Raw genomic sequence first — 8,479 nt, 5'->3', positions numbered from 1 at the left:
TAAATGTTCATTGGCCTCCTCATTTTTGTCCCCTTTCTCTCTTCCTGTGGTTAGCGCTGCCAACCTGCACCTGTCCCTAACATTTAGATAAAAATAATAAAAAACCCATGCTTTGTAGATAATGCAGATAGTTCTAGTTATCTGGTCAACAGACAAAAAAGCAAGCACTTAAGGTCTTCAGCTCCAATCTTTTGTTCGTTTCTTATTGCTGGAATTTTGAATTCATTTCTGCTTGTTGGATGACGAAACTGGACGATAGTGGAGATGGTAAGCCGGCATTTACTCTGCCCCATCCTGCTCAGCCTCAGGAGGGACGAATTCTCAGCTGGTGGATCGGCTGCTTTTGTCTCTTTGCCATCTTGTGGTTTAGGGTTTTCTGGACATCTGCGTCAGTAATTGAAGTTGCCATAGAGCTGACGTCGAGGCAGCTGCTGACCTTGGGTCTCGTCTCCTTGATTGTCTTTATCCTCTTCATTGCCATCTCCCTGGGCTGTCTTTGGTGAGGAGAGCCCCTGCAGAATGGTGGTCTATAACCCATACATACTCTGTCTTACTGGTCTACCTGGTTCTCCTGCACCCTGATTGCCAGCATCCTCCATCACTTCTCCCTGCACAGGAGGGTTGGGATACTGTGGTCGACGCCCATAGGGTCTCCGCATATAATAAGATGGGAACCTTTGCCCACGGTAGGGCCAGTGTTGTTGGGCCTGGCCTTCAGGAGCACTCTCCGATCCCGCATTCTTTCCCCACTCACACTATTCTGGTAACTCTGCTGGTAATTGCGTGGAGGGCTCCTGTGATGTGGATAGCGTCTATAATGGTTACAGTCTGTTGCCTATTTATTGCCTTGAAGTGGAACTCCACCAGGGCCTGTAACATTTGCCGCCTCCGCACCCTGCGCTGCTGCCTGTGGTGCCAGACTTGGTGCTGGCAGCGCTGAGCGCGGCTGCTGGGTCTTGGCCTTGCTGCTCGTGGTTGCGGTGACGGTGACTGGGGCCGGCTGCCGCAGCTGCGGCTCCTCTCCACCTGTGATGGTAGCTAGGCCGGCGGTGGGGCTGCTCAGGGCTCTCTGGGGTCCGCTATCTTCTCCCACTACCGATTGAACACACAAAAAGAACAATCTTGGAATCAGAAGGCCGTAGGTTCCCCAAGGCCTTCTGTGTATATAAGGTTCTCCTGAAGCATGTATGGAAAATGCACATTACTTGGGCTCCCTTCTAAATATGCTGATTCAGTATGTGTGGGTGCCGAGAACCTACATTTCAAAACGTGCATTCCCTTACAGTTATTCTGCAAATAATGCTGTGTGAAACACTGGCCCAAGCTTGTCAAAAGGGAGCATGCTCCAAAGTTACTTACCAAAATTGTAGATTTTCATTTCACAGACCTTTAGCCTCTTCTTAGCCATCCATCCATCCATCTGTCCATTGGTCTGTCATTGTGAGGCAGGGAACTGGCAGGCACTGCTTCAGTCATTGCTTAATTGTGCAGGCATTGCTTAACTGAGTCAGGAAGCCCCCGTTAGAACAAAGATGGCAGGGAAATTGACCGCTTCTTGACCTTGGAACTTCATTATACCCTCATTCCCATAAAAGTTTCTAAAGAAACCTCCTTCTCGTATCATGGTGACACCACAACACTTCTGGTTTGACCATATTTAGTCAAAAGGAGGGCATCACCCTAATTCTAGGAAAACACTGCCCCTTTCCAAGAATTAACATGAATATGCATCCCTTTGTTTAGACTATAATTAAGCGGTTACTTAAACAGAGGGACTATGGAAGCTGTTCTCTTCAGGGAGAACTAGCCTCTACTCTGTATGTGGAGTAGATTTTCTATACTTCCTATATTAAACTTGCTTACTCTTTATACTGCCGGCTCACACCAGAATTCTTTTTTGCAGAAGTCAAGAACCCACTTGGACTTCAAGTGATTCCCAGCATTGGGAATTACATTCCTTTGACAATTGGTTCATCCAATCTACATTTCGATTTAGTACTGAAATTGAGAACATTTTTCTTGGTCACAATTTTCATGGTTACCTATCCTATCTTCTGTCCTTTGATGTCCAGACCACAACAATTAAATCAGAATATTTATTGATACTGTAAGTATGTCCCAGAGATCAAAGAACTCCCCTGTTAATTCTAATGTACATACAGGCTAAAGAACCAGGAGCCTAGACCTTTGCTACTCAACATGTGGTCCACAGACCAGTGCCATATAAATCCTCTGGGGATCCTGTTAAAAATGCAGATTTGGATTCCTTAGGTCTGGTGTGGGGCAAAGAGTCTGCATAGCAAGCTTCCAGGTGATGTCAGTTCAGTCTCTGAAGCTCCTCCCTCAGTTTCTACCCCTGGACCCTGTACTTAGGCTTTGACCCTGTTCATCCTGTGTTGGACCAAACCTCCAGGTCTCAGGCTCTGGAATGTTGGCTATAGAAATTCTCCCTCCTAACCCCAGCCCTACAGAGGACTATTCCAGATACTGTGTGAGACTCTACAGGCTGAGAGCATTGGAGAATTATAGGAAGCCACTACTGATTACCAAGCAGGCACCTCTCTTGTGTTACACAGTAACAAGCTGCCACCCTGTTGACTGCCCTGCCCACTTCCTGAACATTTCTTGGCTATGTTCCTACCAGTATTAATCTGGTGATTGTCAAACATCTGGCTGCTACAAAATGGTCATGAATAGAAGAAAACTGGTGCCACTATCTCTCTAGTTAGTCTTCTATACCCTAGCCATACAACCACAATAAACAATACTCTTTGCTTTGGAAAGTTCTTGCAAACTCTATCCTCAGAAAAGACCAGGGTCTGTTCCCCTTTTTAGTGCTGTTTCCTTTATGTAGAAGACTCTTCTCCAACTCCTTCACCTTATGAACATCTATTCATCCTCCAAAGCCTTCTTTCTGTCTCTTTCCCTAACTCATCTCCACCAGGCAGAATTACTTATTCACTGGAATATAAGATCTGACTCTATACTGTCATCATAGTACTTACCATTTTATATTTAACGATGTGTCTAAAAGGCTAGAATCATAGATGATATTACAATATCAGTTTTGTGTATTGGAGATGTCCTCGATATTATGCATATATTATTATGCATGGTGGTTATGTTTGCAGACTTTATGAACACCCTATATTTATTGACACTAAGTCCCCTGTGGACTCCATGCCACTAGAGGTCAGGGCTTTGTCTACTTTATTTTTCTGTTCTTAGCATCTAGCACAGCTCTTGGCACATTTTTTGAAGTCTAATATAGAGTATCATATTGAAATGTAAGTTAATTGCTTTTAATAGTGACTTTGTCAATAGAGTCAACTGAAGAAATGATGGAAAGACTGTTCACAGTATAGAACACAGATCCTATCAAGGCTCACTTCACATTTAAGTGCAGAAAAAGCCTTCTCATTGTCTTAGGGAATGAACTCAGTCTCTTATCTCCAGACGTAACCTGTCTGTTGGGTTTTTAACCTCTATGTTGAATTTTTCATGGTAGATGAATAGAGGCCTCTTTGGGATAGTCTTAAAGGATAGACATAGAGAGATGATTGAAATATGAGACATTATCCTGCAGTCAAAACTCCAACTTTAAAGTCAGAAGCTTGAGGCTTTTTGCCCAGAGATGCCAAAGAAGGACACAAGCCCAGGAGGTCAGGCTGTCCCAATCCTTGTAAATGGATATACATGAGAGGGTGTGGTTTTCCTCACTGTCATTCACAATCCTTTGCTTGGGCTGGAAAAGCCTCTGTTAACATGTTAAAATAAAACTTCCCCCAAAGTATGCAATAACAGTAGAAATTCCTGTGGGTAACCAAACCCAGAGTCACATCACCAGAAAAATGATTCAGTAAAATGAGTCAGTCTTTGCATTTCCACACCAAAGCAGAGTGGCTGCTCAAGTCAGCAGAACATTTGTATTGCCAGAAAAAGTGCCAACACAAGGAATCTCCTCCTTCCAGGAGTGCCTTCTTAGGTTATACTTATCCTGCAGAGCTCCTTCCAAATGCATTTCTAAGCAAAACAGCTGCAATTCCTAAGAATCTGAGTATTAACAAGTCCTTGGATCACCTGATTATGAAACTCATAAAGTGCTGACATAGTGTAAAGATGGATTTTAAAAGTCTATTGTGTGAGTAATGCATGCTCAATGTAGAACAGTTAAATACAAATAACCAAAAAATAAAAGAAGAAAATAAAGCCACCTGAAATAAAAGCTCAGTTAACCTTTTGATGTATAGCCTTCAAAATCTTATGCATTGTGTATATGTAATATATACACATAAATATATATATAAACATATATTTCTGTCAAAAGTGAGATAATATTATACATAGTTTTAAATCTGGTATTTTTCACACCAAAGTTATATATAATTAAAGTCATTCCATGAGAGGTAATATTTCATTATATATTTTTATGGTTGCTTAGTATTCTGTTTCTATGTAAATAACCAATTAATTTTTGTTAGACATATAAATTATTAAAAATTATTATTATTAAGTATGGAAAACATTCTGTTAACTATATCATGCCACATGTCCTAAGTACTACCTTAAGAGAAATTACTAGAAATGGAATGTGAGGTCAAGAGACAAGAAGGGCATAGCCAAAAAGCCCTCCGGGAAGTTTGTGCCAATTTACTCCCATCAAGAGTATTTGAGAGTCCCTTTTATTTCCCCACATCAACTTTTCCATGATTATCATTTTAAAGCCCTTGTATTTAAAAGTAAATATATCTTATTTTAATTTTAATATTTTGATTATTGGGGAGGTTATTATTGTATTTTATTGGTCATTTGAGTTTCCTTGTGAAATTTCTGTTCATGACTTTAGCCTGTTTTTTTCACCATGGTATCATTTTTTTTCTTATAGGTATGTAAAAACTATTAATAGATTGAAACTACTAACTCTCTGAAATAGTCATTGCATATGTTTTCCTAATTTATCTTTAGCTTTTTAACTTTGTTAGTGATGTTTCTTATATAAAAGAAATGATGTTTCTACTATAAAAGCATTGCTTTTTATTGTAGAAAATAGGTCACTAAATATGAAATGTCCGATTTTGAATCAAAAGAGTAGTTTATTATATCTCAAACAAGAATCAGTGCAATTAATCAAAGTATGCACCTAAACTATCAACACAGTTTTACCATCTTTTTGTTGTTGTTGTTCTTTTTTTGAGACAGACTGTTCCTCTGTTGCCTGCACTAGAGTGCCATCAGCCTAGCTCACAGCAACCTCAAACTCTGGGCTCAAGTGACCCTCCTGCCTCAGCATCCCAAAAGTTTTGCCATCTAACAGTATCTTGTTTATGCCAGCAGCAACGAAGCCTGGAGTGCAAAAGGTGATACATTTGCCAAAGGCATTTTCCACAGCTTGTTAAGAATTGAATATTTTTCCTTGCAAAATGTGGTCCAACGACTGGAAGAAGTGAGTCAGTTGGTGCAAGGTCTGATGAATACAGTGGATGACAGTTTCCAAGTCCAGCCTCTGTAGTTTGAGCAACCTTGTTTGTGTGACATATGGTTGAGCTTTATCTTGCAAGAGGATTGGCCTCTCTCTACTGATCAATCTTGGCTGCTTAATCACAAGCATCCTCGTCATTTCGTCCAATTGGTTGCAGTGACATCTGCTGTAATAAATTGACCAGGTTTCATGAAGCTGTAGTGGATAATACCAGCGCTGCACCACCAAACAGACACCATTAGCTTTTTTTGATGAATATTCAGTTTTGGACTGTGTTTCGGCACTTCATCTTTAGCCAACCATTGTGCCGAATGCTTGTGATTGTCAAAAAGAGTCCATTTTTCATCACACATAACAGTACGGCTTAGAAATGGTTCACTTTTATATTGTGACAGCAAAGAAAGGAGAGCTTCCAGACAATTTCTCTTCTGACGCACCTTGCCTATTTGCTTCAAATGGTGCGATATTGTTGGAATAGGAACATTAAACCTTGTTGCTACTAATAATTCACACATAGATTGAGATGGATTCGCTTCCACTGCACCTTTCAGCTCATCATTATCCATCTTGGTCTGAGGTCATCCATATGACTCATTTTCAAGATTAAAATCACCAGAACAGAACTTCTCAAACCATTGTCGTACTGTGTGTTCATTAGCCACATCCTTCCCAAACACTTCGTGGATATTTTGAGCTGTCTGTGCTGCAATGGTTCTACAACAAAACTCATCTTCAAAATAACACGAAATTTTGACTTATTCATGGTTTCATAAAAATTGCTCTAAAAATTTTTTTGAAGGCTAATCACAAGCCAAAATGTCCATTTGAAAGACTGAGGATATACCTTCACAATAAAAATAAAACAAGAAGTGTCAAAGTGAACTGTCAGAGATATCAACTGTCAACCTAGTACTTAAGGAAATCGGACATTTCACACTTAATAACCTAATTTTTTTTCACTTATATAATAGACTACTGGGTGAAGCTGAAAAACTAAAGCTGTACTAACCACAATTTTAAGAGTTAGATATTGTCTTATTTTGATAAGATTATTTCAGAGTTCTGATCAGCTATGAAAATGTGAATAAAATGCTTTTGTTCATGGTTCACACTTCATGGACAGCCAAGTCCGTTTAGAGGGAAGCAGACTGGCATCTGCAACCAAGTGACAGGAAGGAGCCAAGACAAAGATGCCCAGGAAGAAAACCTCTGAACAGGGTCTGGGTTTATGAACTGTGAAATCAGCCCAGTGGTGTGCTGCTAAATGTTTAGCTGCTGGCTCTCTTGTGAGATGGATACATATTTATATGTACACAAGTTCATTATAAATTTTAACAACATGTTTATGTAGTGCAAAATTTTCAAATAATAATCAGGTTTGCTAAACTCTTGTATCGCCACCCCGTGGTTGCAATTGATGAATGAATATAATTTCAATATAAATGTTGGTTTATATGTTTTACATTAATGAGTAAGACAAACTAGAAACAACAAAAACATTCTTCAAAACTTTGGTTTATCAATGACCCAAGCAATTCATTTCTTGAATCATATAAGAGTTTTTAAGTACTAGAATAATATTTTCTCAACTTTTTTTGTGCTCTTCACAATATCACAAGTATAGATACAATGCAGTTTCAACGTAACCTGCATTATTAACGTTTTGTCCATCACTTCTTTAGCGTTAACCAAAGTATAAATTAAGCCCTGATTTAATTTATAGTATTTGCTCATTTCTGTGGTGTAAATATTCCCACCATGGCTGATTTCAAGCTGCAAACCTGATGTCATGGACTGAGTTTGGAAGAGATGTAAACCTCAAGAGCATAGATAATACTGAACATAAAACTGATAAGTTTTGAGTATTCATTGTCTTTGTTTTTAATATCACTTAATTGCAAATGCATACAATTTAATTTTTAATAGTTGTTATGTTTAATGACTAGCTTGAAAGATTGCTGAATATTAAGCAATTGGCCAGTAGAAGCTAGCTGCAGCACCCCACAGATAGAAATCGCATATTCAATTTCACAATTTATGTGAAACAAAAATTTTCTTGCATACTTTAGTCTTGAAGCCTTCAGAAAAGTTTTAGTGTTGTTAATGAAGGGAATTGAGAGAAGGCTCTATGACCAAGTTTGAAGTTAAGTGGTAGACTGTAAGTAATAATTCCCTAATGTTGTGGGTTCAGAGACATCAGGAAGTTACCTGCAGAAGAAAATAGTACTCAGGAGGAAGACCTGAGAGGGGGTGAAGATCAGATTTATGGATTATGTAATCATTCCTAGAGGATTCCCAGGATAACCTCTTATGAGCCTGATTTCTCTGCCATCCAATGGCATATGAAGTATAGGACTTATCCCTGATAATTTTGTTTGTAAGAAAGAAATATATATTTTCATGAACAGAAATTCGTAAGTTTTAAATAGCTTTATTGAGGTATAATTGACATACAATAAATTGTACATGTTTAAAGTATAGAATTGTTTAAGTTTTGACATATGTATATATCCATTGAACTATTGTCACAATCAATGTAATAAATATAACCATCAACCCCAAAAGTTTCTTCATGCTCTTTTGTAATCCGGCCCTCATGACCCCTCTGTATTCCTTGATCTTCATGCCTAGGCAACCACTGATGTGCTTTCTGATAATATAGATTAGTTTGCATTTTCTACATTTTTATATAAATTAGATTATTCAGTGTGTACTCCTTCTTGTCTGGCTTCTTTCACTCAGCATAATTATTTTGATATTAATCTATTTTGTCATATGCATATATCAATACCATTTTTTGGAATACCATTCCATTATATAGACATACTACAATTATTTTTTCCCCATTCACCTATTGATGAACATTTGAGTTGCTTACAATTTTAGATATTAAAAATAAAACTGATAAGTTTCACGAGTGTTTTTATGAACATACACCTATATATTTTCCTTAGGTGAATAAATACCTAGTAGTGATATTGCTAGGTTATGTTATAGGTG

At 38.4% G+C, this 8,479-nt stretch overlaps 1 pseudogene; it reads right to left on the bottom strand.

Annotated features, from left to right (window-relative positions):
• Positions 1-279: 279 nt before the first annotated feature.
• On the bottom strand, positions 280-1,420 carry LOC123647077 (annotated as a pseudogene).
• Positions 1,421-8,479: the final 7,059 nt, after the last annotated feature.

Source organism: Lemur catta, chromosome 1 (genome assembly GCF_020740605.2).
Source record: "Lemur catta isolate mLemCat1 chromosome 1, mLemCat1.pri, whole genome shotgun sequence".
NCBI lineage: Eukaryota > Metazoa > Chordata > Mammalia > Primates > Lemuridae > Lemur > Lemur catta.
Note: the sequence above shows the minus strand (reverse complement) of the source record. Positions and strands in the feature narration are given on the sequence as shown.